The sequence below is a fragment of the Monodelphis domestica genome, chromosome 4 (assembly GCF_027887165.1).
Source record: "Monodelphis domestica isolate mMonDom1 chromosome 4, mMonDom1.pri, whole genome shotgun sequence".
Lineage (NCBI taxonomy): Eukaryota > Metazoa > Chordata > Mammalia > Didelphimorphia > Didelphidae > Monodelphis > Monodelphis domestica.
In genome coordinates this window covers 248,562,145-248,580,575 of record NC_077230.1, presented here as the reverse complement: position 1 = coordinate 248,580,575, position 18,431 = coordinate 248,562,145, and the positions used below count along the sequence as shown (strand labels likewise).

At 36.1% G+C, this 18,431-nt stretch overlaps 1 long non-coding RNA gene across 1 annotated transcript in view; it reads left to right on the top strand.

Annotated features, from left to right (window-relative positions):
- The window catches only part of LOC103104473 (uncharacterized), a 93,529-nt gene that overhangs the window by 56,057 nt on the left and 19,041 nt on the right, over positions 1–18,431 (top strand). Inside the window, exon 2 of the long non-coding RNA XR_001630141.2 lies at positions 13,885–14,005. This is a non-coding gene — a long non-coding RNA (uncharacterized LOC103104473). The remainder of the gene's footprint in view (positions 1–13,884; positions 14,006–18,431) is intronic.

Below are 18,431 nucleotides of genomic sequence, written 5' to 3'. Positions count from 1 at the left end.
ACTAAATAAAATTAAATGGGGACTACACTGAGGAAAGCATAACCTCTTGAGTTTGATAAGATTGCCATAATATCCTATCTAAATGGGAGTATTAAGAGAATCTTTTTTCAATATAGAATCCTCTTCATTTATGACAACCTCAATGACACTTTAAGACATCTTTAATCTTTGTATACTAATGGCATTGATATTCAGGAAATCATTGAAAGTCTTATTCCAGAGAATACATAAGTGCCAGTCAGGCATTATTTTATCATATTTTGGGGGATATGTCTTATTGGAGAGGAGCATTCAAGCCTGTGCTTTTGTCTACTGAGCTAAATGCTTTTTAAAAATAATTAACAGGTATAACACAAGAGCATTCTATTGATTTATATTCAGCTCTCTTATAACTATAAAGTTATGATTGGCCATTGAAAACTGAACATCTTTCCTCTTTCCATATGATATTCTATCATAGTTACCATAGCTGTATGTATACATCATTTTCATAAAGTTTTTATGGAAATAAAAATGTAGACATATTGCTTAGCAGTTGATGATATCTTCTTTGTCACTTAAAAATGTGCCATCTGTGATCTTTCCATTCTTTTAGAATTTTGCCCCCTGTAAGACATTTTGAATATGAATCCCTGAGTGCTTTTTAAATTATGTTACCCTATTTCTTGCCTTCAAAATGGGTGGAGGAATGGGTAGAGGGAAGAAGAAAATTTTAACTCATTTTTTAAACCAATGAATGTTAAAAATAAATACAGAAAAGAATGAAATTATTACCCCAATCGACATTTCATATATATATTCTAGTACAACTATTTCTGTTGACTTCATCTCCCACACACCCCTCCCCCTTATCCTAAATATCCTTGTTGCTCCTTTTCACAGCACTTTGATCACTAAGACAATAGATGCCAGATGTGGTAGTTATTTTCTTGTGTGCCAGAATGATTTCAATAGTTCGATTCCATTTCATTTCTGTATACTATTTTTCTTCTGGAAACATAGTTGATACCTTCAGTTTTGTCTTTGAACCCCTAACACAAGCCATAAAGTAAACCTTGAAATGTTTGCCAAATCCACCTGTTAGAACCCTTTTAACTCTAAATCTATGATCCTATGTATGAGTTTATGAATTGAATTAAGTTAAGTAATGTATAATCTATCTGGAAATAGGAGTTTGGGGCAGTCTGTGAGAGGCTCAAATATGAAATAAAAGAATTTATATTCTATCCTAGTTGAAATACGGAACAACCAATGCTTCTCAAGGAAAGTGAAATGGGACATTTTAAAGAGATTATTAATTTTCTAAATATGATGAGAATTTATGATGAGAATTAAATTATGATGATGGGGGAGAAAAGAGATGCTGGTAGACAACTTAAAAGTTCTTTGCAATAGTACAAGTGAGAAATGATGAAGAAGTATCCTAGGGTAGTTGATGTGTGAATGAATGAAGATTGGCATTAGTTGAGACATATTGCAGAGTTAAAACTGACTAATTGAATATAAGGAAAACATGTCATTTGGTTTAAATTCACCGAGAAAAATGTAAGGTAAAATGAACATTATGTCTAATGAAATGAATTTATCTCAGGGTATGTGATGAAACCAAATGCACCTAGCTTATTCCTTTTCTTTTCTGAGTTTATGATTCATCCTTTCATTTAGCTGCAACTTCATTTTTCATAATGTAATTTATTTTTTGACTGTTAATGTGGATGCTATTTAGACCCTCCTTGAGCATATTGTTTCATTAGTCACAGTATGGAGAGATTCCATTAAGATTACTAACAGTTAAATTAATATTTTAGGTGGTCTAAATTTTTTGTGAACCTTGTACCCTTCTGTCATCTTTACTGCCATTCCACCACAGTTATTGAGGAAATGTTGATATTGGAGGTACATTTTATTTTTAAAAATCTGTTTAATTAATTTCACTGGCCAAAAATTTAAAACAGTGGCCCACTATTTGGTAATGAGTGTTTCTGAATTCATTTACTCTCGTCCTTAAAGAGCAAAAACCTTCAAAGTTCCTATCAGAGTCTTTGTAACTTTATAGAAGCTACCAAAATTTGTGCTCCAGTAACATAACTTGAGATCTCAGGGTCATTTGATTACTATAAGAAAGCATCAGAGTACAACTTTGGAGAGGAACAATTGTAACAATTGTAGCAAATCATTCATATTACTTTTTTCAGATTCACAAGGTGCTCCCTTCACAAACTTCAAAAATAGGGTAAAGGGCAAAATTACTATTATTTTGCAAATGAGGGAACTGAGAATGTGAGCATTAAATTATTTGCTCATGGTTGCATAGTTACTCAGTCTTTATAGCTTGCGATCTATTTTTTCAATGTAATAGTTCCAGTTTTATGAAGGTCATCAATGTCTTGTACTGTCTCTTTTCTGTCTTGATCTCCTAAAATTTTCTACTTTATCTCTCACTTAACTTAGAAATGGAACACCTACACTTTCTGTATTTCTTATCTCTTAGGCATACCCTTGTCAACATATTTAAACCCCAGTGAACAAAATAATAGAATATTTTCCCTAGCCTACACATCCCAAATTCCTTTTCCTTATTTGATCAGACGAGTTCAAGTTGACCTTCTGTGTATATGATGAGGCTTAGCTTTTCATTGTCACATTTTCTCTAAAATTTTTGTAAGGGGTAAAAAGGGATTATTTATATAAAAAGGTTGGACTGGATTATATTTAAAATAGGGTTTCTAGGAATTTAATTTATTACAAAGAGATTTATTTATAATTTATTTACAACATATAGAAAGAATGAAGTAGGCAGAGAGAGGATAGGATAGGATATCTAGCCTAAGCACTAAGTAATTTACTCCCTGCAGAGTTAAATTTAATCTTCACATACACATAAGCCTCTTGGGTAGCTAAGTGCCCAAAGCCAAGAACAGTTTCTGGCTCTAGATGAGTAGGAAACACTGCATCCCTGAGTGATGTCCATACATAATGATCAATCTATTAAATTGTTCAATTTTTTGTTAGACAGACCTTAGTCCCTATGTAGTATGACGGGAAGATACCCATACACATCTTCACTTGCTTCTAGTATGTTCTGAGTCACTGTCAGGCTTTCGGGGATTCCTAGATATACCTGACTCCATGGTAGCCCAAAGGAAGAACAAAGACTTTTCTGTAGCTTTTCATTTGTATACAGAGTCTCTTTTCTTCCTACTTATATAGTGCCTTCATTCCAGGACAAAGTCAAGTTTGTTTGCTGTGCCTTGACTCCATGTCTCATAGACTATACAGAGGATAGGTAGAACCTAAACACTTAAATAAATACTTTATTTCCTAGCTATAGAACTCCCATTATCATAGGTATTGCCACCTTCCCTTCACCAAGGCTTGCCACATTCCCTGAAAATGTTTCAACATATAAGTTTGGAAGCAACAACCTGATACAGGAAGAGGTGAGATTCTTTAAGAAATCCAATAAAATTTTCATGATTGGAAGCCCAAAGGAAAAAACTTCCAAAGATAACAGGACAACCAATGCTAAGTCTCCTAGTCTGTTCATCTGCTATCCTATCCAAGCCCTAAATATTAGCCTAACAAGTAACCAATTCTTTATGGGGAAAAGTTCGTCATTTAAGCCCATAACAGATATATTTCAATGAACTGTTTACTGGGATGGCAAGTTTGATGAAAGTTCCTATAATTTAAAGCTACCTCCCCTCTCTCATTTTACACATGAGAAAACTGGGGACCCATGTGGTTGTCACTGGCTCAAGGTTATATAGGTGATTAGTATAAATTGTAGAGTTTGAATTCAGATCCTTTCACCTCCAGAATTCAGGTCCTTCAACTACAGTACACTGCCTCCCCTTCCTAAGTTTATCCATATTGTGAACTGAAAGAAAGGTAGCTTGGTGAAGTATTGAATAAGATACGTACATGCATATGTAAAGAGTTTAATTAAGTACATTGACACCCAAAATTGGTATCAAAGAAAACTAGATTAAAGTCCTGGCTCTTGACAATTTACTTAATCTGTCTAGTCCTCATTTTTCTCATTTGAAATTTCAATTGAGAGGTGGGAAGGGAGCCAACATAGTAGAGAAGGTGTAGGGACCAATCTAATTTCTACCAAATTACCACCACTACCACCACCACCCTCACAGAAAGCTATGATGTAACAGCTCAAAATGAATTCTGGAGCAACATAACCCATAAAAGGCAAGATAAAGTAATTTTTCAGGACAAAACAACTTAGAAGGCTGGCATAGGGGATCTAGTGCACTAGGGTGGAGGTGAGCACAACACAGTACCCACCAAAACAAGAGGCCTTGGGCATAGCTGAAGCAACAATCAAGTCTTTAGGAATATTTAGCCCAAAATGGTAAGAGTTTCAGACAAATGCTCAAAAGGAGATTATGGGGGTCCCTTTGCTGGCTCTGGGTCCAAGACTCTTATTTCTTTGCTCATATGCAGAACCAGATCCCAGTCCTGGGTGCAGTCACTTGGTAAGAAGGAGCACTGGCATAAAACAGCACATGGAGCCACAGAGGAGCAGGAGACCATGGTCACAGTTCCTAGGGATAAAAGAGTACTTGGGGTTACTTACATACCAGAGCACAGGCTAGGAGATTATCAAATACATCTCTCCTTACATCATACCCCCTTGGAAAGAACTGAAAGCAGATAGATCCCTAGTGCCAGTTTTGAAGAGAGCTGCACAAAGAACCTGAAGCTTGGAACAGTACTCCCTTTATCACAGTTACAGAGTCCAAGTTTAAGATTTTTTTAAACTAAAAAGAAAAAGGCAAGAAAATTATCAAACAACAAAAAAAGAAACTCAGCATATAGAAAGCTATTTTGGCTACCAGATAGACTCAAACTCAAAAGACAACTAAGTCAGTACTGCTATATCCCAAGCCTCCCGGAAAAATATTAATTGCTCCCAATCTCAAAAAGAACTAATGGAAGAATTTTAGAAGTATTTTAGAAACCAAATAAGAGACATAGAAGAAAAACTGGGCAAAGAAATGAGAGTGATACTGGAAAATCAGGGAAAAGAGATTCAAAAGATTGGTAAAGGATGCACAAAAACACTGAAGAAATTAACAACTTAAAAAACAGAATAAACCAATTGGGAAAAAAAGGCACAAAAATCCAAAGAAAGGAAGAACTTTAAAAAAAAAACAGAATCAACCTATGGAAAAATATATATTAAAATGCACTGAAGAGAAAAAACGTCTTGAAAAACAGAATTGGCCCATTGGAAAAGAGATACAAAAATGCACTAAGAAAAAGAAATCTTTATAAAGTAGAATTGGTCAAATTAAAAGGGAATTACAAAAGTTGACTCAAGAAAACCATGCCTTAAAAATTAGAATTAGGCAAGTAGAAACTAATGACACCATGAAATATGAAGAAACTATCAAAGTCAAAAGAATGAAAAAAAAGAAGAAAATGTGAAATATTTCATGAGAAAAACAACCTAGGACATAAATCTAGGACAGATAATTTAAGAATTACTGGACTACCTGATAGTTGATAAAAAATAAAAGAGCTTAGACATCATCTTTCAAGAAATCATCAAGAAAAACTGCAATGATATTTTAGAATCAAAGGACAAAATAAAAATTGAAAGAATCCACTGATCACCACCTGAAAGGGATGCCAAAAGGATAACTCCCAGAAATATAATAGCCAAATTCCAAAATTTCTAGGGCAAAAAAAATACTATTATAAGCACCCAAAAGGAATTCAAATATCATGGAGTCATATCCAGGATAGCACAAGACTTAGCAGCTTCTACATTAAAAGATCAGATGAACCAGGAATATATTCCAGGGGGCAAAGGAGCGAGTACTTAAACCAAGAATCACTTACCCAGCAAAACTGAACATAAGTCATCAGGAAAAAAATTTGAGTATTCAATGAAATAAGGGACTTTCAAACATTTCTAAAGAAAAGACTAGAGCCAAATGGGAAAGTTTTGAAAAACCATTTCAGTCCCAGGTCTGAGCCCCACCCTTTGATTGGGAGGAAGCAGCACATCTATAAATTGGGGAATTTGCCTGGTGGGGCAGATTGACTTTTGGCTAGAAAGTAGTGAGAATGAATTGAGACATGAGGTGAGAGGCAAACTCTGATTAATTAGATCTGGCCATGTGATTAAGAATCTTTTTTTTTTTTCTCTCCAGCTCCAGATTTTATTGTTTAATAAATAACTACAAATTAAAATGCAATGTCCAGAGAATTTGAATCCTAACAGAGAGAATTAGGGAGTAGAGCATGTCAACCTTACTTTCATCAGAATTGGCTCAATTAGGGAAGAATATACAAAACCAGTTGGTTGTATATTTCACCCTCTGAGAAAATAGATGTAGAAGGGGATGAAAGAAAGGGGGTGCTGGTAGAAAAGATAATAAATTGGGGGAGGTAGTCAGAAACTAAATGGGGTGGGGTAAATAGAATGGAAAGCAATATACAGTAATTAAAATGGTGCAAAACTTTTTACAAGTTTTTCTAATAATCAAAGGCCTCATTTCTTAAATGCAAAAATGAGTTGAATATATAAGAATATAAGTCATTCCCCAACTGATAAATGGTCAGAAGATCTGAACAGGCAGTTCTTAGACAAAGTAATTAAAGCTTTCGATAGTCATACCAAAAATACTCTAAATCCCTATTATTTAAAGAAATGCAAATTAAAACAACTCTGAGGTACCACTCTACACCTATCAGATTGACTATTATAACCAAAAAGAAAATTGACAAGACTTGGAAAGAATGTTGGAAAATGGTACACAAATGCATTTTTGTGGTAGTTGTAAATTGATTCAATCATTCAATTTGGATCTATGCCCAAAGGACTTTGCTGTAGTAGTAGTAGTCTCTCAGTAACCGAGGATGACGATTGTCTTTGTGCTCTTTCATCTGTGATGTAGATGAATGTGCACAAAAAACACTTGTGCGTGAAGGAGATTTAAGTGGAAAAGTAAATGCACAGAGACAGTCCCACTCTCTCGGCGTTGGAAGCCTGGGTCCAGTGGCATGAAAAGTCGTTACACCTGGAGACTTCCTCAACTGCATTGGATGGCCGTGTTGTCTTTTGTGCTCCAACATGCTCTTAAGCACTCCACAGTGCCTTGCTGCATCGCCCTCTCAGCCGTTGAACCTTCTTATTGGTTTCTTCCATCTGTTCGGCCGAAGCAGTCTTCACATGCTGGGTGAGCAAAGCCCTGGTTCACCAGGGGTCAACGTCGACCCGATGGCTACCCTCACAAGGTTTAGCCGGCCTGTCGAAGCCGTTGCCCGGGGTGTGGCTGCTGCCGCATTCTAGCAGCTACTAGGAGCCACAAGTGAGAGCTGGGTGTCAGGTGAGGGTCAGAGGTTGGAGAGCTGCCCTAGAAGGGCATGACAAGCCCTCCATGCCAGAGATACTACTCCTCCCTGAGCACCCCATACACCCCATATACTATAAAACAGTATAGACCCTTTGACTCAGAAATACCATTACTAAGTTTGTATCCCAAAGAGATTTTTTAAAAATAGAATCTTTAAATAAGAACCTAAAAAATATTTAAAGAAGCTCCTTTTAGGAGGACAAAGATTTGGAAAGTAAGGAAATTTCCATCTATTGGGGAATGCTTAAATTTTAGTACATGATTATAATGGAATACTATTGTACTATAAGAAAGGGCAAACCAGAGGAGCTCAGAAAAACATAGAAAGTCTTCCACAAACTGAAACAGAGGGAAATAAGCAGAACCCAGAGAATATTATACAGTGATAGAATACTGTGCAATGAACAACTGTGAATAACTTACTTATTCTCAGCAATACAATGAATCAAAACTATACAAAAAGACTTATTATAAATAATGTCATCTACTACCAAACAAAAAGAACTGAGTCCGGATCCAGACCAAAGCAAACTTTTTTCACTTTCTTAATTTTTTTTTCTATTTGAGTTTCTTTACACAAAAAGGATTACTATGAAAAAAAGTTTTATATGATTGCACATGTAAAATCTATGTCAGATTGCTTACCATCCTAAGTCAGGTGGGGAGTTGATGGTAGGTAGTGAAGGAAATAAAATATGAGACTCAATATTCTTTGAAAATTTTTGGAAACTGTTTCAAAGTATAATTGGGAAAAAATAAAATAAAATAAAATTTAACAACAAAAATTTAATAGTAACTGACATGGATATAGTTGTTTAGGATTTATGGCTACATTTTATGCATTACCTCATTTGAGCCTCTATGAGGTAGGTGTTCTTATTATCCCTATTTTACAGATAAGTAAACTGAGGCCAAGAGATTAAGAACTCATTGTATATCTTTCCAGTCTTTAATGCTTCCCATCTGTTATTATTTCTCATTTATCTTCTATACAGCTTGCTTTTGTAAATATTTGTTTTCATACTGTCTGTCCCTCATTTGATTGTAAGCTCCTTAAGGGCAAGATCTGTATTTTGATATTTTTTTTTTATCCCCAGTGCTTGTAGCATCCCAAGCATATTCACATCTATGAAATATAAATGACTGTATGATTACTGTGTCTCCAAGCATAAGGTTATACCAATGAGGTTTGTGAATGTAACCTTGAACTGGCCATGAGGCCCTTGGCTAAAACAAACTCATTAACATGCTCGGACTCAATTCCCCAGGAAAGCACGGTTTGCAATCTACACGCCCAAAGGTGTTCCCTCTACTTTGCCACCCAATCTTAATTGTCTATATTTTGTGATGTGGTTACTATGTCCTTGGGAGTACCGCCCAAGCAGGACAGGAATAAATTGAGAGGCAAACCCATGATCTTTCTCTTGGCTTTTTCTCCCGTTTCATGGAACTCCACTGGGCTCCTCAATGACTATGTCTCTCTCTCCTCTTAACCTTCTCCTTCCCCGAGGCTGTAACCATCTCGGTCTGCTTTCCCTATCTTAATCTCCTCCTCCACCTCGTGTTCCTTTGTACTCATACTTTCCTATCAAAGGGAGTATCATAGGGATTGCCTGCCCTATCCAACCACTGACTTGTCCGAGTCTTTCATTTCCACCCTGGTTCTCAGTTCCTACCTCTCCTCGGGTCCCATCACAAAGGTGAGCCCCTTCCCTTGTGGGACCTTGCTGGTCAGGAAGTCCATTAAGGAAAACCCCACAGTGCTTAACACAGTGGCTGGCATATAGCAGGTACCATAAATGTTTAATGATTAATTGACTACAGGTTGTTTCCTTTTTCTACTATAGTACCCTGTCTTCCCATCTGAGGGAATAACTTCACATGAGCTCTGGGATCCAAGGTCTCTCTCTGAACTCAATGATTCTCTATTATCAACCTAGTGGAGATCTACATAATGGTTCAGATGGTTGGTGTGTAAATTGATTCTTCAACAACAGTTTTTAACCCAACCTAGTTATGTCAAAAGTCAATATATCCTGGCAGCATTTATTTATTATGGTTATGGAGATGCTTGAAATAGCCATGGGTGATTTTGTTTGTTTATGTAGTGTCTGATCCTACTGGAAGATCTGATTAAATTTATGCTGCTATGTTCATAGAAATGGCCCATGTTCTGATTATTATTGTTAAAGCAAAATTGAGAGCAACAATAATAATAATGAAGAAGTTGGTCTATGTTTTTAAGCTTATTTAGTCCATCAGCAAAGCTTCATTGGTATTTTTTTTTCAGTAACACAATATCAATAGCTCCACTTGTATCATAATCTTTTTATATAAAAGCAACAACCCAGCTGCAGTTGAAACATCTCATAAATCTCATGAATAATAAATTTGTACACTTGCAATGTTTTCCCGACAAGGTTGCCAAAGCACTTCACAATCAAATACACTATTATTATCATTGTTTTGCATGGGAGGACATTGAGATTTAGAAGGCTAAATATAACGCCCAAGTTTACATAGTCAATCAGTGGCCAAGGGAGAATGTAAGGTATCCTCAGCCCTCATCCTGTGTTGTGACCTGAGCACAGCATTCCATTTCTACTAAATCTGTTCAGAAACTTTTCATTCATTATCTGCTGGCTGCCACTGTGTCCAGAATACAAATCAAGACTACTGAGTAGCACAAAATCTCAGACACAAGCACTGAGTTAAATAAACCTTCAAATTTCCAATATCTAGAGTAGTAAATGAAAGGGTTGGGGGATAAAGAAAGAGAATGAAGCAGAAGATGACTTTCTTTGCCATACAAAATCTTAAGGATACAGACATGAGCCATTTTCTTGATTGTGTGACATGGGTTAATCTCCAAGCCTGGTTACGTTAAAAGGAATATAATTTCTTAAGTGAAATTAGTCAAGGTGCACAGTAAACAAAGCCTTGGAGTAATACTGTACGGTAAGCAAAACAGGATTATTGATTAGCGAGTATCTATATTTGGAAGGCATGACAGAATGGTGGTAGAAAATGAATATTAGCCTGGGAAACAAGAGGCCCAAGTTCTAATTCTTTTCCTCTAAATACACCCAAGCCAAGTAACTTAATTTCAATAGATTGCAGATTCTTCATTTGTAAAATGATTTCCCCTATATCCAGATCTCAAGACTTCACTCTCCAACTTAATCTTCAGCAGCATTCTATTATCTTTAAAATAAATTATAAATACCTATGTTTGGCTTTTAGACCATTCATAATCTGGCCCCAATTTATCTTTTTTTGTATCAATACTTCAGCACTTCACTTCTCTTACTCTATGGTAAAGTCTAATTGACTGTTCCTCACACACATATCATTACTTAAAATATTCTGAATACATTGCTTGTATTCTTATATGCAGATGGTGTCTCTTCTAATAGAATTTATGTTCCTTGAGAGTAAGAATTGTTTCAATTTGTTTTTTTTTTCAGTGTTTGTGTATTCAGAGCCTAGCAGAATATCTGACATTTAGTAGATGCTTAATAAATACCTATACATTGGGTTGGTATATTTTTTTGTTGTTGTTGTTGTTGATTAAAATTGGAGGATTTAACTAGCTAATCATAGGAGTAAAGATTTAAGGTTCAAAGGAGACTGTGATGTCAAATTCTTTTTCAGTTAAGGAAACTGGAGCCCAAAGAGATGAGTGCCTTGCTCAAGCTCACACAGGTAACAATTTATTGAGTCAGAATTTAAACCCATGTACTCAAACTTCAAAATTCATTACTCTTTCCATTATACCAAGTTTATGAAGATTACTTTCAGCTATACAAATTCCTGATCTGTAAATGCATCCTTGGGCATACAATTCCTGGATAATCGTATCTCATTCCTTATGTAGGAGACCCACTGGGACTTGAGGTTCTTATCTTCTCCTAATAAAGGGTACCTGTATTTCTGATCTCATGATGATTAGGTCCAATACTGGGGGAGACTGTCTCTAAAGAGAAGGTTATATTCTGTTTTCGTTTCTGTAATTGTTCATAGTTCCACCCCAGAGCCCTGGGAATCACTTAATGCTTAGGTTTCTCCTATCAAACATCTTCCCAAGAGAGATTTAAAAGGTATTTAGTGGATAAGATTGATTAGGCAAATAACAGCTATTTATTTCCTTTTCATAAAAGAAAGGCTTAATAATGACAAAATATAATACAGTAACTTATTCTTCTTATACTTTCCCAGGAGGTTGATACATAAAATATGGAACACTTAGTGCTAGTTTGACTCTAGGGCATATCTTCTTGTCAGTGGATGTCTTCTCAACTGAGAAACATTGTAGATGCTGTAGGAGTCCCTTACAAAGTAGAGCTGGTACCACCCCAGAACTATTGAATTTCCAATATAGACACTCTTGAAAATCCTTGTTATCTTAAACCCCCCCAAAAAAATCCTTGCTTCATGTTTGCTGTTCAATCACCTATGTTCAGGGAAAACACGCATGCTCACACACACACACACACACACACACACACACACACACACACACTAAAAGCTGCCAAAGCAGCACATGTCTAGTTGCCAAGCATGGAAGTCCATGCTGGTTCAAGAGTAGAAAAGCCTACCCCTAACTCATGGGAAATCTTGAGTCCCATGCCACGTGTGGGAGAGGGAAGAAGAAGAGAGCCAGTATAAATGTTTTCTCTCCCATTAAACTACAGAGAGGGTAGTTTTTCCTGACTGAGTAACCACTTCCCTTTGACCAAGACACACCTTGCCTTTCATAGGGACAAAGATTTTAATAAGGGGATTACTCAGTCATACCAAATGCAAGTCTTTTATTACTGAGCCACATATATATCACCAGGAGTTATTGTAATGCTAAGGATCAAGATGTTACTAACACTGTGAGGCAGAAATAAATTCTGAAGCTAGGTAGTATCTTTCAGTGTTATTCATAAAGACCACAATTTGAATCATTCAGAAGTAGTAAGTAACATATGACTTTTTCTTGGGAGTCTTCAAGAAGATGTTGGATAAATACTTGGGGTGTATGGGGTGCTCAGGGAGGGGTAATATCTCTGGTATGGAGGGTTTGTCGTGCCCTTCTAGGGCAGCTCTCCAGCCACTGACCCTCACCTGACACCCAGCTCTCACTTGTGGCTCCTAGTAGCTGCTAGCATGCAGCAGAGGCCACACCCCGGGCAACGGCTTTGACAGGCCAGCTAAACCTTGTGAGGGTAGCCATCAGGTCGTAGACCCCTGGTGAACTAAGGCTTTGCTCACCCAGCATGTGAATACTGCTTCGGTGGAACAGGCGGAAGAAACCAACAAGAAGGTTCAACAGCTGAGATGGCGATGCAGCAAGGCACTGTGGAGTGCTTAGGGAGTGATGGAGCACAAAAGACAACAAGGCCATCCAATGCAGCTGAGGAAGTCTCCAGGTGTAACAACTTTTCATGCCAATGGACCCAGGCTTCCAACGCGGAGAAAGTGGGATTGTCTCTGTGCATCGACTTTTCCACTTAAATCTTCATGCACAGGTGTCTTTGTGCAAAGCACAAAGACAATCGTCATCCTCGGTTTGAGAGACAACCAACAACAAACAAACAAGGAAGATTGCAAAAAAGGATTATTTTCATGTCTAAGTTAGACAAAATGGACTCTGAGGGCACTTCCAACTCTGGAATTCTATGATTCTTACCAAAAATAATGGACTAGTTACTACATTTGAACTGTTTAGAGTCTTGGGAAGAATTAACCCAATTTTAGGTATAATTCTCAACATTTTGGTGAGTTATGAATCTTTTTGGTAGGCTAATGAAACCTACAAATCCCTTTTTCAGAATAATGTTTTTAAATCCATAAAGTAAAATATTAGTATTATAAAAGGAACCAGTTATGTTGAAAATAGAATTATAAAAAATTTTAAAAATGAAATAAGTTTATAGACACCAGGTTAAGAACTTCTGTTGCTTGACCTCCTGATGAATAAAAAAAAAGAGAGAGAGAGAGAAGACCAGATACAACCTGAAATGTCTCTAAGACTTAAGAAGACTAGATGTCAAAGAAATCAGAGAAAAGTTTGACAAGAATTCAAGGTCTAATAGTTTCCTAGGGGAAAAATAGTTCAAGTGGGATAAGGAACTTCTCAAGAAAAGAAATTCTGATGACACAAAAGCAAATAATTTTGGTGAGCAAGAAAATGGGTTGTTAAAAAAAAAGGGGTTGTCCAGGGGTCTAAATAATTAACTATAATATTATAAGGGCATGTATGGAAGATGGAAGCAAAGGCTGAGGGCTTAAGCAAACAAGAGGGACATGATCCATAGTCCTTCAGTCATAAAGGCTAAAGCCCAGAACAAGCTGAGGTTTGCAATAAATGTAAAGACAAAGCTACATTCGGGAGGAGGAAGATATAGAAATGCATGTGAATTTTGCATATTATATAAAGGTTTGTAACATCATAATGGATGAGAGAGAAGGATATCCTATTAGTTTAGCTCTGTTTCTTTTTTCTTTCAAGGGTAATTTACCTCTCAACTAGGATAGTTGGAAGGAAAATATTTAACAAGGAAAATGAACTCCAAAGCAAATGAGGAAAGAATAAAACCACTGAGCTACTTTCAAAAAGTTCAAGTCAACAGGTATGAATGAACTAAATCTTGAGGTGCTTTTAAATTAACATGCATATTTAATTCCTATTTCATTATCAGAGATAATTTAAAATCTTTGGTAACTTCAGTAAACAAATTCTGGTCTGTTAGAAGAGTACCACAGTCACTGTAAATCAACACTTCAATAGATCATTTAATGGGGCAACTATATGACACAGTGGGAAAAGCTCCAGGACTGGAGTCAGAAGGACATAGGTTCAAATTTGGCCTCAGACATTTCTTTGGCTATGTGACCCTGAGTAAGTCACTTAACCCAATTTTTCCTAGTGCCTGCCTTTCTTTCTTAGAGTTGTTTCTAAGACTGAAAGTAATGGGTTATTTTAAAAAGTGGGTCCTTTGACAAAATCTGTCATTATCATGGAGAGAGTCAGACTGAGGGGCAGCTGAGCTAGATGGTTTCCCAATTGGTTAAAGCTGCAGATCTCTAGAATGGTAATTGCCTCAAAGAGCATTGATTCATGGGTCACTATGTGCCTGGAGAAGGTGGGAAGAGGGAAAATCTATAATAGAAAGTTCAAAGGCTATGTCCTTGACCATATTCTTTTCAAGATTTTATCAGTTGGGTACATGAGTAATTGACATACTTAACAACTTTGTAGATTACATAAAGCAGAAAGAATTAATACATTGAGTGACAAACAATATAAAAATATTCTCTAAAATTTAAGAAGAAGCATTTACTTAACAACATGAATTTTAATGGGGAGAAAGTAGTTGTGAGCTCAAATGAGTAAATAGATGTAAAATGTTTTGCAAACCTTAAAACACTATAGAAATGCTAGCTCTGACTATTATTAACTTTCTTTGTGCTTCAATTTGATGATCTATATGATGAGTTTAGGCCTAAAAATCCCTTCCAAATAAATTTATGATCCTGTTTGCTTAGAAAAAATGTATAAACCTTATTAAAAGTTGATTTTGGCTTAGTATAAGGAGATACTTCTTAGAAATTAGAATTATTCAAAAGTAAAATGATCTTGAACTATCCTTGCAAGATTTTAATCAAAGGCTTGGATTGCCATTTGTTGGAAATGTCATGGGGATTTTTCCTCCATATAGGGATAGACTAGATGACTCTGAAGTTCTTTCCAATGCAGAGTTTGTGGTTTTATAAAAGAAAACTTTCTTGGGAGGATGATATTCTGAGATAGCCTTTTGAGAAATTGTAGAAATAATAATAATAGCTTACATTTATAGAATTTTTACTAAATTATAGACATGGTGTTTTCATCTCATCTAATATTCCCTCAAACCCTGGTAGATAAATACTAATGTTATCATCCTCATTTTACAATTAAGAAACTGAGGTAGATACAAATGCTCAAGATCACACATCTAGTTAAGCATTTAAGTCTGGATCTGAATTCAGATCTTCTTGACTCAATGCCCAATATTCTATCCACTACATCAACTAGCTACTAAAGTTTATAACAGGGTATATCTATCTATCTATCTATCTATCTATCTATCTATCTATCTATCTATCTATCAATCTATCTATCTATCTATATATAATTTCTTTCTTTTGTTGCTATGCAAAAAGGACTTCTGAGCACATGCTCATGATTAGTGTTTAATCAGTTCTTATCAGGTCCATGTTAACTGACCACAATTAAATAATGTACATACATGCAAATTATATATATACAAAGAAACTCCCTTTTTTGAAGAAATAAACAATGAGATCCATCTCCTGAAAGCAAAACAACAATAACAAAATAAAACAAAAACCAGAGCTGCTGGTTCAGAAGGAAACGTGGATTCATAATTCCTGGGGAAAAAGCCACTAGAGGCTGTTAGGAATAGAGTTTCTATTGCAGTTTCGCTTACAGAAGCACAGCTCTGTCTTACTCTTTAATGGACTAGAAGCTGGCCTAATTCTTCATTTCTAGAATAGAGAATTTCTTATACTGGTTCCTAGAGGCATTGCCATCCTGCTACTGCAAGATTGGGGGATTAATTCATGCATTGAACCTCTGGGACCATTCCCAATTCCACTACTGCTCCCAGTTGTTCTACAACAACCAGCTGTGAGAGAACAGATATGGGTGATGAATGTTTAGGCAGCATTGATCTGGGTACATGTATATCACATTTTTTTTTACTATAATCTCCTGGTGTACAAAGGCATTCAGTTCAATACAGCATAATTCAATAAATCTAAACCAGAGACCATACCTTGGAGGACTAAACCCTTTCAGTTACAGACTCCCGCCATCCTGATGTCCAATATCCTGATTGTTAAGGGTTTTGCGGGTCTCAGTCTATCTAAGCAGGATCCAGTTATGCCAGTCATTTTTTCACCACCTTTTACAGTCCTCCCTGTTATCCTCCCTTCCCACCAACCCCACATTCTTTAATTTTGGAAATATAATCCAATCTATGCTCCCATTGCTATTGGAAAGGGTGTACCTTACGGCTCCACTCAGCATCTTTTAAACATTACAAATCAAAATACCCCTTCCTGCTGGTCACTCCTCTATATGTGTTATTTCCTCTATTACACTGTACACTTCTTAAAGATGGAAACAATTGCCTTTATATTGTATTTGTATATATATTGTATTTGTGATCCCAGAACTCAGCACTGTGCTTGGTGTAGAACAATTAATAATATCTAGTAATTAAATGCCTACTATGTGCCAAGGCACTAGACACTGAGATACACAAACATGAAATTGTCCCTGACCCCCAAATTTATATTTTTACTTATTTTTATTTCCACATAGCCTATATTCTTGCTATTAGTTTTTAAGATTCTTGAGGGCAAGAATTGTGTTATCTTTCATTTTAGTATCTTCAGTGCCTGCCAAGTGCCCAGTACATGGTCGGAGCTAATAAATATCTGATGAATTGCATCCTTTCTCATGGGAATCTGAGGTCTTTTTGCTATATTTTTCCATTTCTAAGTTCTAGAAAGCTGTGACTGTGGTGCAAAGTATATTCTGAGTCACCAGCCCACAGATGAAAGCCAACCAGCTAAATAAAGGATTATGTCCTGCAAAGAATTCTACCCTGCAACCCAAATAACTCTATAGGCTTGCAAAGTCTGGGAACATCCAACAAGAAATGGGTCTCTTCTTAACAATGTCTTTCTTCAGAAAATGAACATTGATTTTCAACTTTACATGATCAAATTGTAGCTCTTTTAGATTCTTCACATCTAGAGTCCATATTCACCTGAGCAATCAATCTTATTTCCTTCTCCTAGAGACATCCTCATGAAGCCATAAAGAAATCATTTCTGAATTGAAGCTGAAATGGGGAGATTATCCCCCTCCCCACCTTCTTGATCTGCACAGAGAACAGAGTATTACTCTGACAAATGCCTCTGGAATTAAAGTCATTGTGTTGTGTGAATTGCTCCTATTTAGCTAGTAAATGATGTGACATTTTTATTTATCACCAATCCAGAAGTGACCACAAACCTCAGCTTTCACAATCAAGAGGGATATATTAGCACTTCCTTTCCTTTCTCCCCCATGTCAGAGTTAGCAAAATTGTTGCCAATTTAGGAATTGAAGAGTGAAATGTCAGCTGAGGACAAAGTAAACTGTAAAGGACTGGAGCATTCAAAGGATTGTAAATGCTATATAGAATGAAGCTATCTAGGAGATACAGATGCTAAATAGAAAAGCACATGCATCTAAAAAATATAACTAACCATAATGAATTTCTTTCACTTATAGTGGCAGCTCAACTTAGGCATCAGAGACCCTAACTTTCCTGAAAAACCTTTTTTTACAACATGGTTTCATGTCTGAAGCCTAAAAAAGAACAATAAAAAATAGAAAATCCACCAACTCACTGAAGATTCCTTCCAGCTGAGCCTTCATATTAACAACATTTTTGATCACTTTTACAGTCAGTTATTAGTTATTCTTCACCAGCAGAGCTGATGGGGAATGAGTCACGAATCTTACTAGTAAGGTGGTCACAGCTCCCAGAGAGGTCAAGCTGATTTAGCAAAGACAGAGCGAGACAGGCATGGATGCCGAAGCCACTGCATTCACTGAAGGATACTCCTGAATTTAATGTTTTCCTTGAATTATGTGGTCACAAAAAGCCATCAGTATGTTTTACCCTAAATGTCTATCAAAGATCAACAAGTTTGCTTGTTTTTATATTTTTTGACAAAAACATATGTTATATATATATATATGATTCAGAATTGGAATTTATATATATATATATATATACATATTGCATATATATACAGTTTAGAATTGGAAGCAATCTCAGAGGTCTTCTTATAGGCTTCTAATGACTTAAAATCATAAATTAATCTTATCTATATTATATTGTCAGTTAGCTAGGAGTTCAATGCATGGAGTTCTGGCTCTGAAGTAAGGAAGATTTTAGGTCAAATCCAGTTTCAGAAACATAATAGCTGTGT